The sequence below is a fragment of the Peromyscus californicus genome, unplaced genomic scaffold, assembly GCF_007827085.1.
Source record: "Peromyscus californicus insignis strain IS unplaced genomic scaffold, ASM782708v3 Scaffold_22__1_contigs__length_63687245, whole genome shotgun sequence".
Lineage (NCBI taxonomy): Eukaryota > Metazoa > Chordata > Mammalia > Rodentia > Cricetidae > Peromyscus > Peromyscus californicus.
The window spans coordinates 48,364,774-48,386,030 of NW_026294525.1; the positions used below are offsets into that span (position 1 = coordinate 48,364,774).

The window sequence follows — 21,257 nt, forward strand, 5'->3', positions numbered from 1 at the left end:
AGAGAGCCGGGAGGGTGTGGACTGGCAGCCACTCTGCAGCTGGTCGCCCGGGACCTGGTCCCTCCCGCGAGCCGAAGTGATGGAGGGGAAGATATCCTCTTAGACACACTCGCGCGCGCGCGCATCCAGCTGGGCACGTCTCCGGGAGGCAGCAGCCGGCTGGAGCGCCGGGGACCGGGCGGCGGCTGTGACAGCGCGAGCGGCAGGGAGTCCGCGGTCCGCACAGCTTGGCACCGGCCGCAGGAGGACGCAGGGAGGGAAGATCACAGCCGCACTGACTGTTGCTCTTTTGAATGCATCCCGAGGGACCGAGCTTCCTGACATTGTCACCGCGGACGCCAGAGGCTCTGCCCCTCGCGTGCGGGATCCCGGTCTGCGCCGGTGCCTGTGCGGGGAGAGGAGGATGCGAACCTCCTCCCGCAGAGCTCCTGCGGTCCCCTTAGCTACGCGGACTCGGGCTCCGGCGGCTGCCCCTGACGTGTCTGCAACGCGGGAGCGCGCCCTGCCGCACCTGGCTCCAGCCTCCCGGGCAAGTGCGCGAAACGCGCCCTAAACTCCACTACTTCTCGCCCCCTCCGCTCGTCGTTCCCAGCCCCGGACCTCGCTGCCCCCGCTGTCGCCGCCCCAGAGTGGGAGCCCGCCCTCCCCGCACTCACGCGCGGCTACTGCGCTGCTCGCCGGCTCTCCTTGCCCGCTCACTCACGGCCCAGACACAGAGCCAGAGCATCCCAAACTACGGGACAACTGCCACTGCGACCGCAGGAACGTCCCGGTGACCCGGCCCTACTACTACTGGTCGGGGTCACCGCTCCCAAGCTGCGGTCCGCTCCAAGGCTGTCGCCACTGGGGATGACGGTGAGTGATAAGGGCGCGCTGCCCGCCTTGCGCGGGAGAGAGGGGAGAGGAATCGCGGCTCGGACCTTCTAGGTTTGGGGGGAAATGAGAAGGGGAATCGCCTAGAGGAGGCATCCCTCTGTCTGAAGCACTTTGTGGGGCGCGGTTTTCCTAGGCGCCTCCTGGGGAAGACTTTGAGCCAAACCCCCTTTGCTGGGGTTGGGGTTAAACTAATGGGACAAACGAAGCAGTGGGAGCAATTGCTTGAGTGAATTTAGACTGTCAGTCGGCCTCCAAGCTTGTCTGCCTGCCCGCCCGCCAGGCTGTCTGTCTTCCCAGAGACCTACATCCAGCGCTCTCCCAGAGTCAGATGGAGAACTCCCTTTCACTGATGATCGCTCAGCAGAGTTTAGGGGTTCGCGCTTGGCCACTTCTGGGGGTGATTGTATACTGTCATTTGGAGTTATATGGTAGCTTTAAGGGTAATGCGATGCACTGAGGCCAGAGCAAAAGGCAGAGAGAGTAGGCAGAAGTTCCCTTGGTGGACATGGGTGCCTTCTCTTTGGAGAAGACCCCCCCTCCCCCCAACCACTCCTAGAGTCATTTCCCACTCCCTGGAGCTTCACTTAGCCCAACCTTTCCCTCTCACACCCAGCACAAAACACACACACACACACACACACACACACACACACACACACACACACACACGATGGGTACAACCTTGAGGGGGATATCAAATTATCACTAAGAGGTCTGCAGCCGCTGTGACCCACTGCAGCGCCGACCCCCGCCTTTGGGACTTAGAACACACAGGATCTAACAAGGAAGGAAACCCCGCCCGCTGTGGATGACTTTTCTCGGTTCCAGGTGCACACCAAGCAAACCTCTAGGACTCTGCTCCTGAGTCATTTCAGGAGTATGACAGCGCTACTCTGCTTTCAGGCTTCCCACCTTGAGTGCATCCACCCAAGCAAGCTACTGCTGGAATATGTGTGGTCTTTCATTCTTTCGTGCCCCCGCTTCTTTGCTCTCTTGCTCTTTCCTCTCTCCTCTGCCTCTGTCTCTCCGTCTCTGTCTTTCTGCGTATCTCTCTGGCTCTCTGTTCTGTTATTTCATGGAGAAGACTAGTCTCTTAAGGGGACATTTAATGTTTGGAAAGTACTTTATATCATATTACTTCGTGGATACATTTAACTGCCCCCGTGACTCTTTTCTGATTTATGTCAGCTGAACCTGATAAAGAGTATGCAGGGTCTGGGGTGGGAACAATATGGGCAGACATCCTCTGGGTGACACTGCTCCTTTCTCAACTGAATTGCTGTCAGTCATAAAAAGTGAGTGCCTCTAAAGGGTTTCGTGCAGTGTTCTCTACATATTTCAGAGCTTTGGACAGGTGTTTTTATGGCACAATTCAATTGAAACGTATCTGTCTCCTTTTCCAAGGAATTGCTGAGACTGATAAAAAGCAATTTTACCAAACTTAGTTATCAAATATAGCTGTTTAAAAGTCTTTTATTGCTATTTATTACAATACATCTTAAAGTGACCTTTGTCCTTCCTTTTGTGATTTTTTTTCTCTTTATTCTTAAATTAGTGAAGTTCTTAGCAGGAGATATAAAACCTCTTTCCTTGTCTTTTTCACTGTGCTTGTTTACAAACAGTGCTGTTGGAAGTGACTGGGTCAGTTGAGACAGGCTTCTCAGGGAAAAATCAAGCTATTTGCCAGTGAACTGTGCTAAACGTAAGGCAATGAGACAAGACACAAGAGTGGAAAGGAAACCATTGTTTACACGTAACTATCTTCACTGCAGTGTGCTAACTGTGGTAAGAATAACAGTTCTGGCCTCTGCTAAGTTACCCTGGGCTAGATAAATATCTTTCCTCAATTAATAAAATAGAAACAGGCATCATTACTCATGCAAAATATTTTCAAATAGATATAACTAAACAACTTATGAAGGGAATTATGGTCAGAGTGTTCAGTCACAGCCGGGACTGGGTCCTGGTTTCTAGGAGAAACCAGACCTCATGCTTAGTGCTTCAAGTGGCTCCCTCTGACATCTTTGTGAGGAGGCTGCGCTCAGTGTTTGGAAGAGACCTTGCCTTCACCATCCTTACCGTTTTGCAGGCATACACAGACGTTTTTGAATGAATAACTTTCCTCCTCGCTGAATTTGTACTCATTCAAGAAGTCATTCTTGAGCACATGAGCGCACACAATAAGTGTAGCTGGGCTGGAGTGTTATTTAAGACAAGGAAGGATTATTACTAGAAACGGGGTGTTTGCTCCTACTCTGGGTGAGTGGAACTGCAGAGCAGTGTCTTTCTGAAGAAAGCAGTGTCATCCCCAAAGTAGATGATCCACCAACAAAGAGCTGTTGACTTCAGGAGTCACAGGAGGCATTAAAGTATCTAACTCTGTTTTCCACCCAAGTCCTGCCATTATTTTTAACCCACATGTCATTTAGATGACTCAACTTCACAGAACTGATGTTGTCTCTAATCTGACTGCTTGTCGGAGTTCTTAGAGCCAGTCGTGAATCTGCACTGGGTCTCATTTCCAGCTCTGTCTTTCTGTGCACTTCTATGGAGCAGCACCAGATCTCAATACATCATTAGCATTCACTTATGAATAAATGCAAATCTTCCTGTTGCCTCAGAAAAGCAAACCTGAATCCATAGAACACTGTTTTGCTTCCTCATTTCCTCATCCCTGTATTTTTCTAATCTCAGCAACAGTAACATTTCTTAATAATGCAATTATATGCAAATGAGGAAGTTAACAAAAATGATTGTTTAGGTTCTCTTTTAGAGGAGAAAATGGAATTTCTTATGAAAATTTTAGTTAGGGAGAATTTTTTTCACTCTCTTGTAATATCTTGGCAGGATGATTTTTTTTATGGTAGTGGCCTTCATTCATGAATAAAATAACTCTTGTAAAAGACGCTATTTATTGGTGAGGAGAGTGCTTGCTCAAAATGACTGTAGCATGTTTAGGAATATAATATGAGCTGTAACACTAGGGTGTGCAACTGAAATTGTATAAGTATTTACATATTTTATATACCTTACAAACATAATTTTACATTTCTGTGCAATATTTTATTATAATAGTTCAATATTGTAATTGAGTAGTTACTGTTTGGTAATGGAATTATATTTTAAGAAAAAGTGAGTGTTGTGGAAAGGGGAATAATTGCTCAAGTCACAGGTTTATCTTCAAGCCCTGTCTCCTCTCTTACTGAGGGTGCCAACGCAGAGGAAAGTCGAAGCCGGAATGACTTGCTACGTTTCCATCATGGACTGGAATGCTGCTGTTTAGAATAGTAGAATACTTAGATTTTCCCATCAACTTACTATGAAGTCTTTAAAGCAAGCAAAGGTGTATTTGTTCTCTTGGAATCCAATTAGTTGTTGCCAAATTTTTCTTTCTCTATAATCTGAGTTTGTTTCTGAGACCCATGATGCAATCCTAACTTCTCCAGCTGAAGTGCGGTTAAAGCACGATGTTAATGGCAACATTTTAAGTCACTGATCAAATACACTTCAAAATAGTTAACTTATCAATTGTCAAAAAAATACATTTGGAAATCCCTCCAACTATTGCACAGGTAAGGATAAACAACCTTTTCAAATCTTACATGCAAGTTTCATTGTCGGCCTTATTATTTATTGATATTTTGTACAATGGACTATTTTCCAATATTTTGAAAAGTTTTATGAAAGAAAACTGTGTCTGTAGTTGGAAGTGTTTGACAAGTTGTTTTTACCAAGTTTTATAGGTAAATATATGCAAATGTATGCATATACATGTGTGCATATGTATATAAAATATATTGGTCATTGTTTATGAATGTAGCTATATGTTATAATCATTGACTAACAGGAGGAGCATCCCTTTGTGACATATGTGATTTGTGAAGTCAGCCTCATCCTTAGAGTGATATGTACAAGTGTTTCCAGTTTGGTATAAGAATTTGGAGTGATAAACTTTTATGAACAATTTGATTAAGCAATACTTATAACAGTCATGAGTGTATAGTTAACACTTTCCTAAATACTCTAGTAATAATGACTCATTAATTTCTGCAGCCTCTCTGTCATGCCCCATTTTACAGAGGGAAAAATACATATTGTTACTATTCCCATTTTGGAGATGAGGATATCGGGGCTCATCTCATTAAATGACAGCCCAATCTCTATAGCTACCAAATGGCGAAGCTGATATTTGATCCAGGCAGCCTTTTAAGCTATTCCACTGTCTTTGAATAGTTTAAGTTACTTAAATAAATTATATGCTTGCTAGCTTTAGTTAACTATACACAGACTAGAGTCACCTAAGAAGAAACCTCAGTTGAAGAATTGTTTCCATCTATTGGGCCTGTGGACAGGTGTATGGGTTATTGTCTTGATTAATGATTGATGTGGGAGGGCCCAGCCCACATGGGTGGTGCCAACCCTAAGCAAGCCAGTAAGCAGCTTCACTCCGTGATCTCTGATTCATTTGCAAAGGTTTTTAACTTAGAGTAAATTCTTCAGAAACTCACAGGAAGGTTATTGTAATGGGACGGTGACATAGACTGAACCTGAGCAGGGCTGGAGTGTGGTACTGCACCTTAATGTAGTTTTTAATGGACTCAATAATTACCTAAGGTTCGGCTACTTTTAAATTAGGTAACTTTAAGAACTGATGCCATACTTAAGCAGTTTTAATAGCATAGATGATCAGACACTGAATGTTTTATGCTTCCCATAATATACCCATATAATGTGAACTTCTTTCACTAAGGTCAATGATATGTGTTACTATAGGGTGCATGCCAAAGAAATCTGAGTTTTATAAAAGGTATGAGATGTAACTTAACTTTGTCCACATCTTCTCCATACAGTAGGCATCTTATTGTTGTTTGCTGCATGAACTGACGCAGGCCATTCCACAAATTGCTTGTCCAAAGGCAAAACAAAAACAAAAACCTTCCAAACATTTTTATACTTACATTGTGTATTTTATAATCACAATACCATTCCATGTTTATAAGACACTTTCTGTTACTTCTTGCTCTCAGTCATCTATGAATCCTATCTGAAACCATGGGGAATAATAATCTTTGTGAAATGGAGTGATAGGACAACAGAAAAAGAGTGCAAAGAGTGTGAAAAAATAAATTGACCCAAACACTTGAAATTAGAAGTAGGGAAGAGAACCTGTAATTGTGCCTTTTATTTTAATAAGACATAAAAGACATGATTAACATTAAATAACAGAATCTTTAGAGTGCTAACGAGGAAGCACAACCATCCTGCCATAAATATTAGTGCTCACGCTATCTGAGTATAGTTTGGGGAACTATTTGCAAACATATGAAAATGTCACTGTGATGCTTTCTGCCACAGTTAGCTAAGTCAAGTCACTGAAGAAACTCGGAGTAATCAAATGGGCCTTGACATTGTGTTTACTGTATGTCATAGTATCAGTACTGTCTTGGACAGGGCTGGGTGAGCTGGACTCTGCTTTACTGCTGCTTCTCTGTGATTCCTTGGAGCAAGTTGCTTAGACTTTCTAATTCTTACTCATTTTAAATGGTAGGTGGTGATAGAAATGTCATTTGTAGTCTTTTTTACAATAATCGATACAAAATACCTAGCCTAGAGCATCAAGTATGAGTCAGCACTTGATCCTGCTGACACCATCATCATCTTTAACATCCCTGTGACAGCATCAGGATGACGAGACGAAACAGCCATGTGATGCCCAATATGCAGAGGGTTGAACTGGGGGATCTAGGCTGGAAAGCACAGAGTCTGTGTATTCTCTTAGTGCTGAGGGAAGAACACAAGGAAAGATGTTTCAAAGCTTAAGTCTGATTGCTAGACTTCAAGTCTCACATCTATCATAGAATGTAAGAGGCCAGGAGTATAGCTCACTGACAGAGCATTTATTTACCCAGCATGCTCAAGGCTATGGGTTCCACCCTAAGAGCCACCAAAAAGGGGGGCAGGGATATGGAACTTGAGAAAAGGCTCAAAAGCTCATGGGACAGCTAATTCACATTCATTTTGAACTCTGGCTCTCTTGTCCTGGTTTGTTTTGTTTATTTATTTATTTTTTTTTTTTGCCTCACTATGGAGGCCTAGCATCTCTGGCCTGGAACTCATTATGCAGACCCAGCTGGCCTCAAACATGGAACAATCCCCCTGTATTTGCCTCCCAAGTGCTGTACAGGCATGCATCACAATGCCCAGCTTGAAGTCCTGCTGGGCCTGTTGTGACAGTGCTTTGTAATACATGTCCTCTGCCATGGGCACCGTAAAGAGGGGAGAGCAAGCTTCTATTAAAGACACCAAGGTATTTATTAATCTCTGTGCATTCAACATCAACTAAAAGTTGTGGGACATACAGACACTCTTTGGACTCTTATAATTTACACTGGATAGATAGAATTCATTGTGTAAAGAGAAAAAGCTTTATCTGGGTTGCTGTCATTAAACAGGTTACTTCTTTTAAAAGTTTAATTTGGTTCTTAGTTTTTTTGGTAATTAATTTAATATAGAAACTCAATCTACCATCCACATTTTAAGCTCATACAGCTTAGCTACTCATGCCCTTCTATGTAATTTTTATTTAATGAAATAATAAATGATGTTATCTCACATTTAATTAATATTTCCAAAGTCTACCCCATGCCTCTTTATTTTCCTGTGCCTTCTTTGCTACACCCTTCCCTTTAAAAAGTTTCATTTAGATGAACGTCCATTGCTTGGTTTGTCATACCACACACACTCTTTTGACATGTGTATATATTACCTACTTAAGCAATGAAATAAACTACATTAGCTTTAGCAAATCTTTGTATCTGTTTTCAAGTGTGTTTTAAAAGGTCTGTCGGAATGGCTGCTGAGTCAAACTGCACTGGATGCAGTAGTGGGAAGTGACCCTGTGTGCAAGCAGGATTTCCTCATCTGGGTAGAAGCTGCCCAGGACCTCAACCTCTTAACAGCCTCAATGTTGTGAGGGAAAGGAAACAACGCTGGACTAGAAGGCACCAAAAAGACATAGCATGGGAAAGCGGCAAACCTCTGTGACTGACGGGGCTCTGTGAGTGACAAGTCTCAGTGAGTGACAAGTCTCTGTGAGGGACAAGTCACTGTGAGTGACAGGGCTCAGTGAGTGACGAGGCTCTGTGAGTGACAGCGCTCTATGAGTGACAAGTCTCTGTGAGTGGCAAGTGTCTGAGGGACAAGCCATTGTGAGTGACCAGGCTCTGTGAGTGACAGCGCTCTGTGAGTGACAAGTCTCTGTGAGTGGCAAGTGTCTGAGGGACAAGCCATTGTGAGTGACAAGGATCTGTGAGTGACAAGCCTGTGTCTGGACTCCTCCTCTCAGGAGAGTGCCCAGTAAGGCTCTAAGTATCATTTTCCTGATCCTGGATTGAGCTTCTTTAGGGCAGGGCTTTGCTAGATTGTCATCTTTCAACCATATGTCCATGGCATTCAACGTGTAATATAAAGAGACAGGGCTTCTTTCTGTGGACATCTCAGAATTCTCCATGAAGCCGAGAACTGAGACACTTGACTGGGCAGGGGAGGGGCAGAAGGAGGGGACAGAGGCAGCAAGCAGGACAGGTTCATGGTGTGAGAGATTCATGGGCCATGGACATGTAGATGCATGCTAGAAAGACTTGTATTCATTTTATTCTTGTAAAATGTGGTTTTATCACACTGTTTCTGAATCTACATGAGATGTATAGTGTCCACATAATGTCTACATCTGACTCTTTAAAATGAAACATGGTGTTGTCCCCTATTGTCTTGATAGCAATGCCAGGAGTACCAAAAATTTTAGTATTAACTGTATTGTAATTTCCTGATTTTATTTGAGTAGAATTTCATAACCAAGTGTTTATCTTAGTATCTTATCCTATCCACTTTGAAATGGTTAAGTAGAGACTGTCAGGGGTTACTACAGCAGTATCTAGTTTTAGAACTTTAAAATTCTTCAAAATAATGGACTCCCCAAATTTTATATACCAACAAAGGGCTTGAGAAACTTTATGAAGTATTACTTTCTTAATGCTACCTCTTCTTAAGTACTTCGTTATTTTGTTCTCATCTGTTGGCTAAGTCATCTACCTAGACATCCAAAAACAGTAATAAACAGACTAGTTACAAGGATCATAAGAGGAAACAGACATACACCTGTATTTCTCCTACTGCTCTACATTGGTGTGACCTAGAGACACATGCATTCTGCCTCCAGAGTGTCTCACCAGCACTAGCTACCACGTTCGTTCTGGCCATTGAGAGGTCCCACCTGAACCATGACAACCGCTCCGTCAACCTTGAGTCTCCCTCCTCTTCAGTGCTTCTGAAATGCTTCTGAAGATAAATCCTGCCACACAATCCTCCTATTCATTCCTGCAGCATCTTCTGCCTTAGGGGCAAACTCAAAGTTACTCAATATCCTTATTAGCTCTACCTTACTTTTCCAATGACACAGTCTGGGATTCATCTCCTCTCACTCTTCCAATGGATGTCACATCAATGTTGTATTTGTTTCCAAGAAGCAATGGGCCATGTCTCTTCAACATCCATGTCTTTGTACACACAAGTATCAATATTCATTGCTCTCCTCACTTTTTTCTTCTTCACTACCTCTCTTCATTTTATTGCCCACGACTTTCTTTGAAGCTCATTCCTAAACCAGAATGCCCTAGATTTCTGATCATCTGCTAGAGTGTTGATCACACTCTATGGAGTTGAGGCTGTTTCATATTGCTCTACCACACACTCATGCACACACACTTTGCCCTCAAATGACCCTAAACCTGCATCTCCAATGCATCCATAGTATCTGGAATAAAGGAAGCACTAACTACATTTTTATTAAAAAAAAAATAGCCATCATATCCCTTCCTCTGCCTAACATCGCGATTCCCTTTTCTTACTTGGTAAATGATTTGATTTATTCCAGTGCTCATTCATTGAGTAATTGTTGTATGCTAGGAAGTGTGCTTGATGTTGAAGACACAGGGACCTAATTCTTCTGCTAGGAAACTTACAGGCTTGATGATGAAACCAAATGGCAAAGAAACAAGTGCCCGCATACATACTAAATGATGGAGAGAAGAAACAAAGAAGATGGGGGGAGAAGACTGGAAGAGCCATCTTCTCTCTGGCCTTCCCCATACGTCCTTTTCTCCAGTAATTTAAAGTGTCTACAGTGAGCATCCATCTATCAAGATGATTTATTAATTTTAAGTGTAAATTTAGAACTTGGTTTCTCTAGCAATGGTCTATAGAGAATTATGCTATTTTATTTTTATTTTGTACCTTCAAGATTAAGAAAGCTTTAGATGGTTCCATGACAGTCCATGAACTCATTTTTTGAGATGTTTTTCCAGTAAAAGTCTTTTAACTATCTATTATAATCATATTACATATTTAAGTTCATGTTTTCTTATAAAGCAGGATACATTTAACAAATTATTATGTACTTAATAATTCTGAAAAATAATTCTCTGAATATTTGAGATGAATCTGAAATTAAATTATTTGACTATGAACAAAATGGAAAACTCAATAAGACCAAAAGATAGGCTAATGACATATGACAATCCCATTACAGATACTTATCTACTATGAAAGAAATAGCAGCCTGTTGGTAAACATATTTCATAGTAAACACGTGAAAACAAGGCTTTTAGATGTGCGTGGCCATTCTCTAGTAAGTAGCCATAAATATGAATGAAATAAAATAGCTCTTCAAAGACATATAAAACATAATTTTAGCTTCAAAACTATCTCAAGTATACTATACTCCAAACATATTGACATATTTAATATAGTACATAAGCAAAAGCCTCAGCAACCTCAGTTTTAAAATCCAGAATCTATAGTGCTTCAAAATGTAAAAGCTTTTATGTGATGATATATTGTCACAAATGGAAAATTCCACATCTGGTCTCATCTTACAAATCAGTTAAAACACAAGTGCACTAAAATATTGTGTAAAACTGAAAGGAGAAAATGGGGTGCACATGAAACATAAACGAATTTTCTGCTTATACCTGCTCCCATCCTCAATATATACAAACAAATAATAATCCAAAATTGGAAAATATCTGAAGTTCAAGCACTTCAGATAAGGAATCTACCACCTAAATAAATACTTAATTAACTTATTTGGTATATCCTTTCTGAAATCAGAAGCAAGAACACAATTAAATATAGTGCTGGCTATTTCCTTATTTCCCTTTTAAATTAAATAAAAAATTCACAAATATTATTAATTATGCAGATATGAGAATCTCATTTTATATTTTAGAACTGAGGGAAAACCAGTATGAGAGAAGTAAGTTAATCCTGCCAGCCTTCGCTTAAAATTTTACTTTGAAATTCTTATTGTAAAGATTTAAAAGTATTTTAATTTTTAACTGCTTTATTTAACTGGTTTGTTTGTATAAAGTATGGGTACACCCCTGTGCCAGAATGAGCATAGTATATGCATGTGGAGGTCATAGGACAGTCTGTATAAATTAGTTCTCTCCTTTCTCTTTGCACATCCTGGGGATTGAATGCAGGTCAATTGAATCATCCTTAGTAGTAGGTACCTTTACCTACTGAACCATCCTTTTGGCCAAACAACCATATTCTATTTTAAAATGTTGCTTAACCAGCAGTTGGATATATTTGAGTTTGTGTGTGTGTGTGTGTGTGTGTGTGTGTGTGTGTGTGTGTGTGTGTGCAGTAAGTATGTAATAACACCCATGTGATAATATTATAGTAAAACCTATTGCATACGATTGATGTATGCTAATTAAAATGTTTCCAAATATTGAAATCTTGCAAAGTTGTACAAAAGGCTTTTTGTGTGTTATAAGTAGGTGACCATCTAAACTTGAAGATATATGAAAAAAATGCCATAAAGTCCCTAAAGTGACTAAGATCATGTTGAATCCTAACACTAGCAGTCTTCAATACAGAGAGACCAGTCCTGGAATCCTGGCAAAGGTGGAATTAGGCAGGTATCCTGATACTGCCCCTGGTATGTATGGTCTCAATGCCAAGGCCCATGAGTTCCCAAAGTAAGCTCAAAGAGAAATAGTTTTCAATGCATTGAGAGAAACTGGTAAAGGGAGTTTGTGACTCCCCACATTAGACAAGGGATCCTGGTGTAGGAAAGCGCAGCAAAGGTATATAAGGGTCTCTGTGATTGTGGGACATGAGGGACCTGTTGACACTCATGTGAAAAACAAAATCCATGTTCATCATTGCAAAGGTTCTGAGGTGTGTCTTTGGCCTAAAATCTTGCTAAAGTGCTTACCACAACATTAACCAATGATAACATTGAAACAACTCAAAACTCACCAGCTGACCATTGAGCACCTACAATATTCCAGGACCACAATCAACTGATTCAAAAGATGGACTTGAGTAGACATCAGCCTCTCTGGGGACTCAGTGGGGTAGCTAAGAGAACCCATTAAAATAAAATTAAAAAGAACTATTAGAGGCTCTACCTACTATCTACTTTTATCTTTTGGAATTTCTCTTTGAATAAACCATTTTCTGAAGACCCTCCATGTCTCTTCAGTTTCTTCTATTACTATTATTTTCACAAATAAGAACATTTAGGAATAGCTCAATTTTCTCAATAGGCAAAGTGAAAGTATGTTGAAAAAAATGAGTCATTTATGCCATTCTCAATGGACTATCAATACTATGTAAGTGAGTGTCTTTTGTCTATATAGCTTTATATGCATTTGCATAGCTTTATTTTACTTTTCATTGTTTTTCCTCTGAAAAACTTTTCTTTTCCTGGTATGAATATATACTTATATGAATGTATTTTATATATTTCATATATATCAAGGTAACATGGTACATTCAGAAGAGTAGCTGCCTAATTTGTGGGCAACTATACAAGATAATTAATAACTAGTACCATGGGATCCTATTGGAGTTGCATAGACAACAGATGGTAGAAGAAAAAGGATGATGTAGTTGGGGTGCTCTGAGGGTGTCAGAAGTCTCTCATCCCCAGCGGAGTGAAGCTACTCACATGCCAAGTTTCCCTCATGCTGTACTTCCTGCTGATCTTACTTTTCTTCTTGATCCTTCTACCAGTCTATCATAGAACTCCTTGAAATGCCAGCTTCCACTCTCCATTCCCACCACATTCATTTGCAATGTCAGGGATGTGCATCCCTTTGCCTTTAGACAGGATGCCAGCATCTGTGGCTGCCACAGTACCTAGCTCATGCAGTGAGTCGAGCTGCATTAACTTTGTCCTGACCTTGCAGGCACAATCTATTATGCAATCAATAGATGCAGATCTATTGATATCACATACAAAGATCATGAAAGTATTTTTTTTTCTTTCAAATTTAGAGGCTTAAACTGGTCATTCCATTTCCCAGAGAACCTGGCTGAGTAACAGTGAAAAAGCACACAAAAAAGTTACTACTCTTCCTTCCAAAGGGGCTCTCCTCTGCTTCTAACCAAGTTTGCCAGCAACTAGAAGGGTGCATGCACATTGGTGGACTTTCCAATGACTTCACTTGCTGCCTTTCTTATGAATTTGCCACCACCTATTACCTGCTGTTCTTTCAGGATGTTCCATGAGGATGTTAAGGCAGTGTTTTAAAAATGCTAAGACATATGGATATTGCACAGAAGGATCATGGTATCGAGACTTTAAATTTTAAAGAAAAGACAATTTAATGGTCACTTTTAATCCATCTCTGCCTGTGCTAAAAACACACAGGATAGTCCAGTTAACACGTCATCAGAATGGAAAAGGGACTCATTCGTCATTTTTTAAAAAGTGAGTTGCTAATCTGAGGAAGTAAGCAGTCACCTTGCCTACCCCACCCTCTCAATATCAGGCCCTCTTTTATCATTTAAAGTAGAGCAACCGAAAATAGATTATACTGACAAGGAGTAATTACTGACAGCTGCATTTAATTAGCGAAGCAGATTCCTGCTCATGACAATAAAGTATTATTACATGTTTAGCTCTAGCAGTGTGAGGTGACTTTGCTAACAGAAATGGGAGACCTGCTCTTCCTACTTAAAATCGCACACGCACACAGTTTGGCTGGAATTGAGCCTGTGCTGTGTGGGAGTGTCTATGGTTTTACAAAGAGAGAGAAAAACAGTAGCTGTAAAGTGTTTTTCCTTTCCTTTTTCTTTTTTTAGGAAAACAGACAGATTGTACAAGGATAAAAAAGTAGTCCAAAGCCAACTATTGGCTCTCCATCGGGAGTTGTATGTCATTGTTTTTATGTTTGTGTGTAGGGGGTGGGAGTATGGGGGTATTTGGGTATCAGAGACAGACACAACACTTGCCCATTTGTAAGTTTTTCATTCTTCTTCTCCCTTCCCTCGTCTTCTTGCCTCTCTTCTATTCTCCTTCTCCTCTGTCTTTTTCTTCTTTTCTTTTAATCTTACAGATATTTCTTAGTTGCAGAGCATATCAAAAGCCCATATGATCGAATTTAGAGTTTGCATACACTCTAAAAACTAAAATCAAATACAAGTGTATTTATTTGACTTGCTGTCTCCTTCCCTTGTTATGCCATTAGTCAGCACTACCGTTTTTATTAAGAGTGAACCTACATCACCGGAACTTGAAGCCTTGCAATTGGGATTCAATATTTGGACAGTACTGCCTCTGCAGGACAGCACTATTAGCTCTCAGTGACTGAGTGGGTGTAGCTGCTTTAAAAGTGACTATCAAGATGACAGAAAAAAATCCTACCATTCCTTCATTTACATGATTTTTATTGTTTTTATCATTTAAAAATGTTACTTACTCAGAAAGTGGCTTTTGAGAAGCTGATATAGTGTGCTTTCACAGTACAGTCTTAAGTTATATGGATAGTATTTATTTCTCAAATGGTAAAAATAGCCTCAGTCTAAAATACTGCCATCTTGTAGTTTGCTTTTATAAATGCTGTAATCATAAACTCAACTCCTGCATCTACTGCAAAAACAGACAAGATGAATGTGATCAATTAGGCAGGGCTCATAGGACCTCAAAGAGACTGAAGTGGAAATCATGGAGCCTACATGTATGTGCTAGGTCTTCTGCATACATGCTGTGATTGTTCAACTTGGGTTTTTTTTGTGTGTATGTGTGTGAGGCTCCTAACAGTGGGAGTGGGGGGTGTCTCTGACTCTTTTGCCTGCTCTTGGGATCCTTTTCCTCCTACTGGGTTGCCTCATCCAGCCTTGATATGAGAATCTGTGCCTAGTCTTATTGCATCTTGTTATGCCATATTTGGTTGATGTCCCTGAGAGGCTGCAATTTTCTGATGAGAAGTGGAGGAGTGGATCTGGGGGAGAGGGGAGATGGGGGAGGGGACTAGGAGGAGAGGAGGGAGGGGAAGCTGTAGTTGAGATGTATTGTATGAGGGAATAGATAGATAGATAAATACATAGATAGATACATAGATGGATGGATGGATGGATGGACGGATGGATGGACGGATGGACAGACAGACAGATAGATAGATAGATAGATAGATAGATAGATAGATAGATAGATAGATCCTTAAATGGATCATCAAAACAATTAAGCATCAAACTCTTCAGCCCTTTGCCTTTCTTCCTTGCTTTCACCCCCATTCACCCTCTATTGTACATAAACTAAAGGGCAAGGAGGAAGCTTGCCAGGGCTGTTGGAAGAAGAGCAAAGGTATCCCATAGAAGCTGTGTCCAGTGTGATACCTACTCATCAGTACACTGTGACCTCTCTGTTCACAGCTGCAGTCTAGGGCAAAACCAATGTGTGCAAGCTGAAGAATATACTATCTCTTTTGGGAAATTTGAACCCTTCTCTAGAAGGGGAACATCTCATGAGCCTTTCTCTAAGATAGGAGATTTGATGAAAGTTACTTCTAAGACATAGTGGTTGTGTCATGTAAAGTATTACCACCTTAATGTGTTCAGTCAGGACAGCCAGAGTCATTTGAATATTAAGCCACAAAGCTCCACCAAGACCCCAGAAGAGAGGCCCTGCTGAACCTCCTAGTATTCTGATACTTATATCTTGAAAACAAAGTTTTGTTCTTATTTTGTGATTTAGAAACCAAATGAAAATGGTGATTTTTCACCAGAGGTTTATAAGGGCCAAGAGCTTTGACTAAATTTAAAAAAAAAATGTATTTTGATCTCTGGAATTGGACATGTTTGACAACTCAGTGTTTCAACTACAAAACTTTCCAAAATTAGACCTAAAATTGGAGTCTACTCCCCAACTGCTCTAATTACTGTGCTCTTCTGTGCTTGCTCATAAATTAGTACTGAGGGAAGAGGGCTCAGATGTTCATTTCTAGGAATGTCTTTGACTTTCTTAGTGTTGCTGTTTGGAGTGCTAGATTCAAGCATCAGGCAAAATACTGTCTGAGGGCCTACTGTGTGTAGCCGAGATGAAAAAGAGCAGTCTTGTGTTTTCAGTGAGTCAGGAAAATAAACAAATAAATCATTACCTAAAATCAAATAAGGATTAATCCATCATTTTTTCTCTCTCTTTCTTCATTTAAAGTGGGAATTGGACAAAAGGCAGGAATTTTTGTTCACCGATGTCTCCTTAGCATGCTAAAATATTTCTCGGCATATAGTAGGTCCTCAATAAGTACTTGCTGCATGAAATCATGTGTGAGGCTTTATGGGGAAAGAACAGAAGAACAGAAAGGGTGTATGAATGAAAAGTAATGGGAAGGGCTCTTGGAGGAAGGCACCTTACACAGAAAACACCAAACAGGATTAATTGGCGCACAATCACACCTTCATGCGAGCACAGATACTGGACAGAACTGTCGGTTTTCCCTTTTCCTCTCCTTTGTTTCTGTTTGGTTGGTGTTATGGTTTGGCTCTGAAATTCCACCCCCCCCCCAATGTTTTGACCGCCTGTCCCTCAATGTGGCCCAATGTCTTGGCAAGCTGTGGAAGCTTTGAAAACTGTAGCCTGCGAGAGAACTACAAGGGAAGGTGCTTTGAAGGGTTTAGCCCTGCTCTGGGTTGCTGGTCCCTGGGACACCAGGAGTCTCCCAACACACTTCCATGCTGCAGTGAACTCTGCCCAGCTTTTTCCGTCATGATAGACTGTACCCCATCTGGGTCCTTAAGAGTGTCCCTCCGGTACCATGGTCTCAGGACAAGGAAAGTGTAACTACAGTTTTGGTGGCTGTGTTGTTGTCTGTCTTGAAATCTGTTTTATTAGTGTTTTGAAGAAACACCGGCCGAGTGATGGTGGCACACGCCTTTAATCCCAGCACTCGGGAGGCAGAGGCAAGCAGATCTCTGTGAGTTCGAGGCCAGCCTGGTCTACAAAGTGAGTTCCAGGAAAGGCTCAAAGCTATACAGAGAAACCCTGTTTCGAAAAACAAAAAACAACAACAACAACAAAAATGAAGAAACACCATCCTGACAGGGGAACAGAATCAATAAGTAATTTGAACATTTCTATGTAGCAAGTCTTTGGGACATTCTTCTAACTCTAGTCACATTTCACATGTGCAGATTCCATATTCAGATCCATTTTTCCTTTCAATTCCTAATGGAGCTGTCTCCCTATACTAACGTACCTTTGAAAAGAAATTCTACTTTAATCACATCTCTCGACTAACCTTTTGGGCCAATTACCCTATTTGGATCAACATTAGGTTTAAAGTGTCTTCATTCTGTGTTTAGAACTTCATCACCCTTTGACATGAATCTAAGCTTCTTTGGGGATCTAAATAAGTCCTTTTTCTAACCATTCATTAATTGTGCCTGGGTAAATAGCCCCATCATCAGCTTGTATCACCCTTGTGAGTCTCATCCTTAAGACAGATACACTACTGCAAAGGATGTGTGGATGTTCTGCGGATATCAGGGCAGCAGTTCATTCACTCAGAGTCTGGGAGGTCAGAGAGACATGTTCTGTGTTTAATTCCTACTCTAGGCCAGGCCTACAAGTTTTTTAAAGTTTTTTAAGTTCTCCTTTCTCATAGTTATTGCCCTGGAACCAAACAAAGATATGATCTGAAATTAGTACTCAATTGGCCAATCATATGGCCAATAAGTTTTTCTGTCATTTAACGTCCCTTAAGTTTCTGAGACCATATCAGCAACTGGAATCACTAGACAGTCTGGATTTTGGTCATACTGATATGATATTCATAGGTTTCAAACATTTGGACCAGTTGTTTCAAAACTCCAGGTAGACTATGGCTGGAAAAGGCAAGAACATTATGACAAGTCAATAACTGATAAGTAGTACCTCAAGTGGATGGAGGAATTTATTTTAATGGAAGATTATCTATAAAGATTTTTAATAAATAAATCATATCCCATAGGTAATGAAATAATTTGAAGGTGAAGGGCATTTATATTTTTTAAAACAGAGTCAGAACTATCAAAATTAACGTTGCATCAAAACATTTTGAGGTCCAAGGATTTTGTTGCATTGTACCATGACTGAATCTCAAAGGCCATGTGTAAATGATGAATAAAAGTGATCAGTTGAAGCCAGAGGCCTGCCCAAATCAGAAATTCCTCACCCCTCCAGGGCCAGGTTAGGGATGAGAGTTTTCAGAAAAGATATTAAAGGAAACACACGTGTGACTTTCTCACAGGATGCAGCTTAGCAGCATCCTGGTTTTTCTCATCCAGGCATTAAATTGGATGCCAATAAGACTGGACAGCCTGTTGTCTACAGGAGAACCCGATTGGATAAGCATTTCTATGCAGTCATACTTCATATGCAATGATGACCGTAATAGTGCACAGCAACTCTACCTTTGGATTCTGTTTGTTTCACATTAACCCCATCACTCTTTTTCTTTTTGAGTTTCACACTCTTGGGGGCTAAGAAAGAACAAGAACAAGGCGGATCCCTGTCCTATGCTGCTGGAAACATGCTTCCTGAGATGTCTTTGCTGACAGACTGAAGCAGACCTGGAGCTGACTCTGGCTCAGTGTCCCACCAAAGTAACCCTCCAGATCTCTTCAGTTCTGAGGTTGAATTGTTTGTTTGTTCAAGGCATCTCTGAAATGAGCATGCAGCCAGCTTGGTTTACATAGTAAGACCTTATCTAAACAACAACAAAAATCGTTTTTTTTTTAGTTTTCTGTTTATTGGGACAGAAAGTAAGGCACACTCAGAAACCACTGTAAAAGACTTATCACATAGCCCCTGGAATGTACCTGTTAACCTTCATTAGAACCCTGCGAGAGGAGTTCTATACCCTACTTTTACACATGGAGAAATGACAGCTTAATTAAATGTTTCAAAAAAACGAACAGCTGAGACTTGAACTCTTATCTTTCTTATTCTATAAATTCATGGGCCTGCTACCAATTACCTGCTTTACTCTTGCCCTCAGTTAGGAATGCTTTGGATTCCATCGATGAATGTAAGTCTACCTGCACATGGAACCAACAAACAGACTAAAGACCTTTCCTGTATTGCCCCACCCCCACATTCTTGCTGATCACCCAAAAATGAATCCTTAATCTCGTAGCTTGTCATTAAGCCTGTTTCAGGCAGATTTATTCAATGCTCCTTTCCCGATCCACAAAACAATTATGTTTTCCAATTTTCCTTTGTCGTTTCTAGATAAAAAGCCTCCCTTCAACGTTGTGTATAATTCTCTATCCTGGGTGTTAGAAGGGAACTGGCTATATTCCACTGTGACAAATGACCAGTCTCGATGCTCTCACCTTTCAAAAACATGTTTCTCCCTCTCTGTCTATGAACATTACAACCAGAAGGCTCTGGTCCAACTTGTTACATTCTGAGGCCAATGGTTGGTGCAACACTTAGCAGGAATGCTGCCCATCCAAGGGTACAAAGAATAAAGATGCCTGTCTCCATTGGACTCCCCTTGGAAGCAGCACAAGTCACGTGCACTCTTTTAGTAACCAAAGCCATTTCTAGTTCTGGGTCTGACACTGATGGACAAGGAACTTAAGGAAATAGAGTATTCAGGGAGGTCCAGCCTGTCTGTACCACTACATATGACTGAATCTCAGTAGCATACATACACAGCCATTTTGTTAGGCAAGCCAAGGATGCAAGGGATGGTGGATGACAGGAGGAGAGGAAACATGCTACAGAGACTTCTTTCAAATGCCACTTTCATGACCTCCCCAGCAATGGCCTACAGGATTCCTGTCCTGCCACAAGTGTGTTTCTTCACAGTTACTGCTTTGGTTGAAAAAGATATTGGTCATTATCAACAGGGACTTTATAGGCTGCCCTGCTGACTTTTGGAATTTATCATTTATACTTAGAATTTGGAATCACTTTCTCTGATGTCAGTTCTACAGCTGATTTTTTTAAACGTATTATGTGAGCAAATGTAGATTTTAACTATAAACACAGTGCAAGGAAAAGGCAGACCCAGCTGTCTCCTCCAAACTTGATTAGGAAAGGTTGTGCAGACAATATTTTTAGTATAGTCTTTAAAATTAAGGAAAGTTAAGTTGCTTTGAAGCCAGTCAGCTATGGTAGGTTTATTTATGTTGAGGGTTGGAGTGAAACAAATTGAAAATATATCCACTTCCCAAAGACACATTATGTAGCTACTTTTAAAATGCATTTATTTTTCAGTCACACAGGAAACACATTTGCAGCACAGAGAGATTTCCTTGTCTGGTTTTGGTGATAAAAATTCCCAAAGTATGAATAGTTCCATTGCTTGCATTAATGCTATGAGGACAAGTGAGCATTCTGCCTGCAAAGGCCTTCATGCTGTCCCAACTGCATAAGTGAAGACGTACTGTATGTTGTGTTACTCTAAACCTCACAAAAGAGGCAACTTGGACGGTGATCATATTAAAAAGGGGGCTTTTCCCTAAGTATGATTTTAATAATTAATCTGAGAGACTGTTTTATCACATCACTGAGCTATTAAGTGACCAGAATGCAGCAGACAGATTGCCCGAGCTTCCTTTGCCTCCCATTAGCACGATCCAAGCAGAAGTCATAGTCAGATAAATATTCAAATGTCAAATAGATGCACATGTATGTCTATTGTGCAATTTCTTCAGAACACTTCACACCGTGCCAAACCCAAGATTGTGAAGTAGAGTTCATATTATATTATATGAATACCGTAATTGATACTTTGTCACATGTATCTGTAAGGATCTTTACAGCCCGTGGACTTGCACTGTCAGTGACACATAGCAACTGCTGAATGGAACGGCACCAAGGACTGAAAAGCAATCCCCAGGCCCATCAGCTTGCAGTCGGCCAGGACATGGGAACCTAAGAGCAGCAGCTCGACCTGGCACATGTGGAGCTCAAACGCTCCTGCTCTCAGACAGTAGTTGAGAGGAGGAGCTGATAGCTCTAGGAAAGGCTAAATGAGGAGGGCTGCGAGACAAACTCTTAATGCCATCAACAAGGAACAACCTAATGGAGA

At 41.0% G+C, this 21,257-nt stretch overlaps 1 protein-coding gene across 3 annotated transcripts in view; it reads left to right on the plus strand.

Moving 5' to 3' along the window:
* The first annotated feature begins 12 nt into the window (after positions 1–12).
* Positions 13–21,257, plus strand: part of Hs3st5 (heparan sulfate-glucosamine 3-sulfotransferase 5) — a 281,256-nt gene continuing 260,011 nt past the window's right edge. For all 3 annotated transcript variants that reach the window (XM_052751370.1, XM_052751371.1, XM_052751372.1), the window contains exon 1: positions 13–855. The gene's annotated coding sequence lies outside the window, so the exon portion shown is untranslated. The remainder of the gene's footprint in view (positions 856–21,257) is intronic.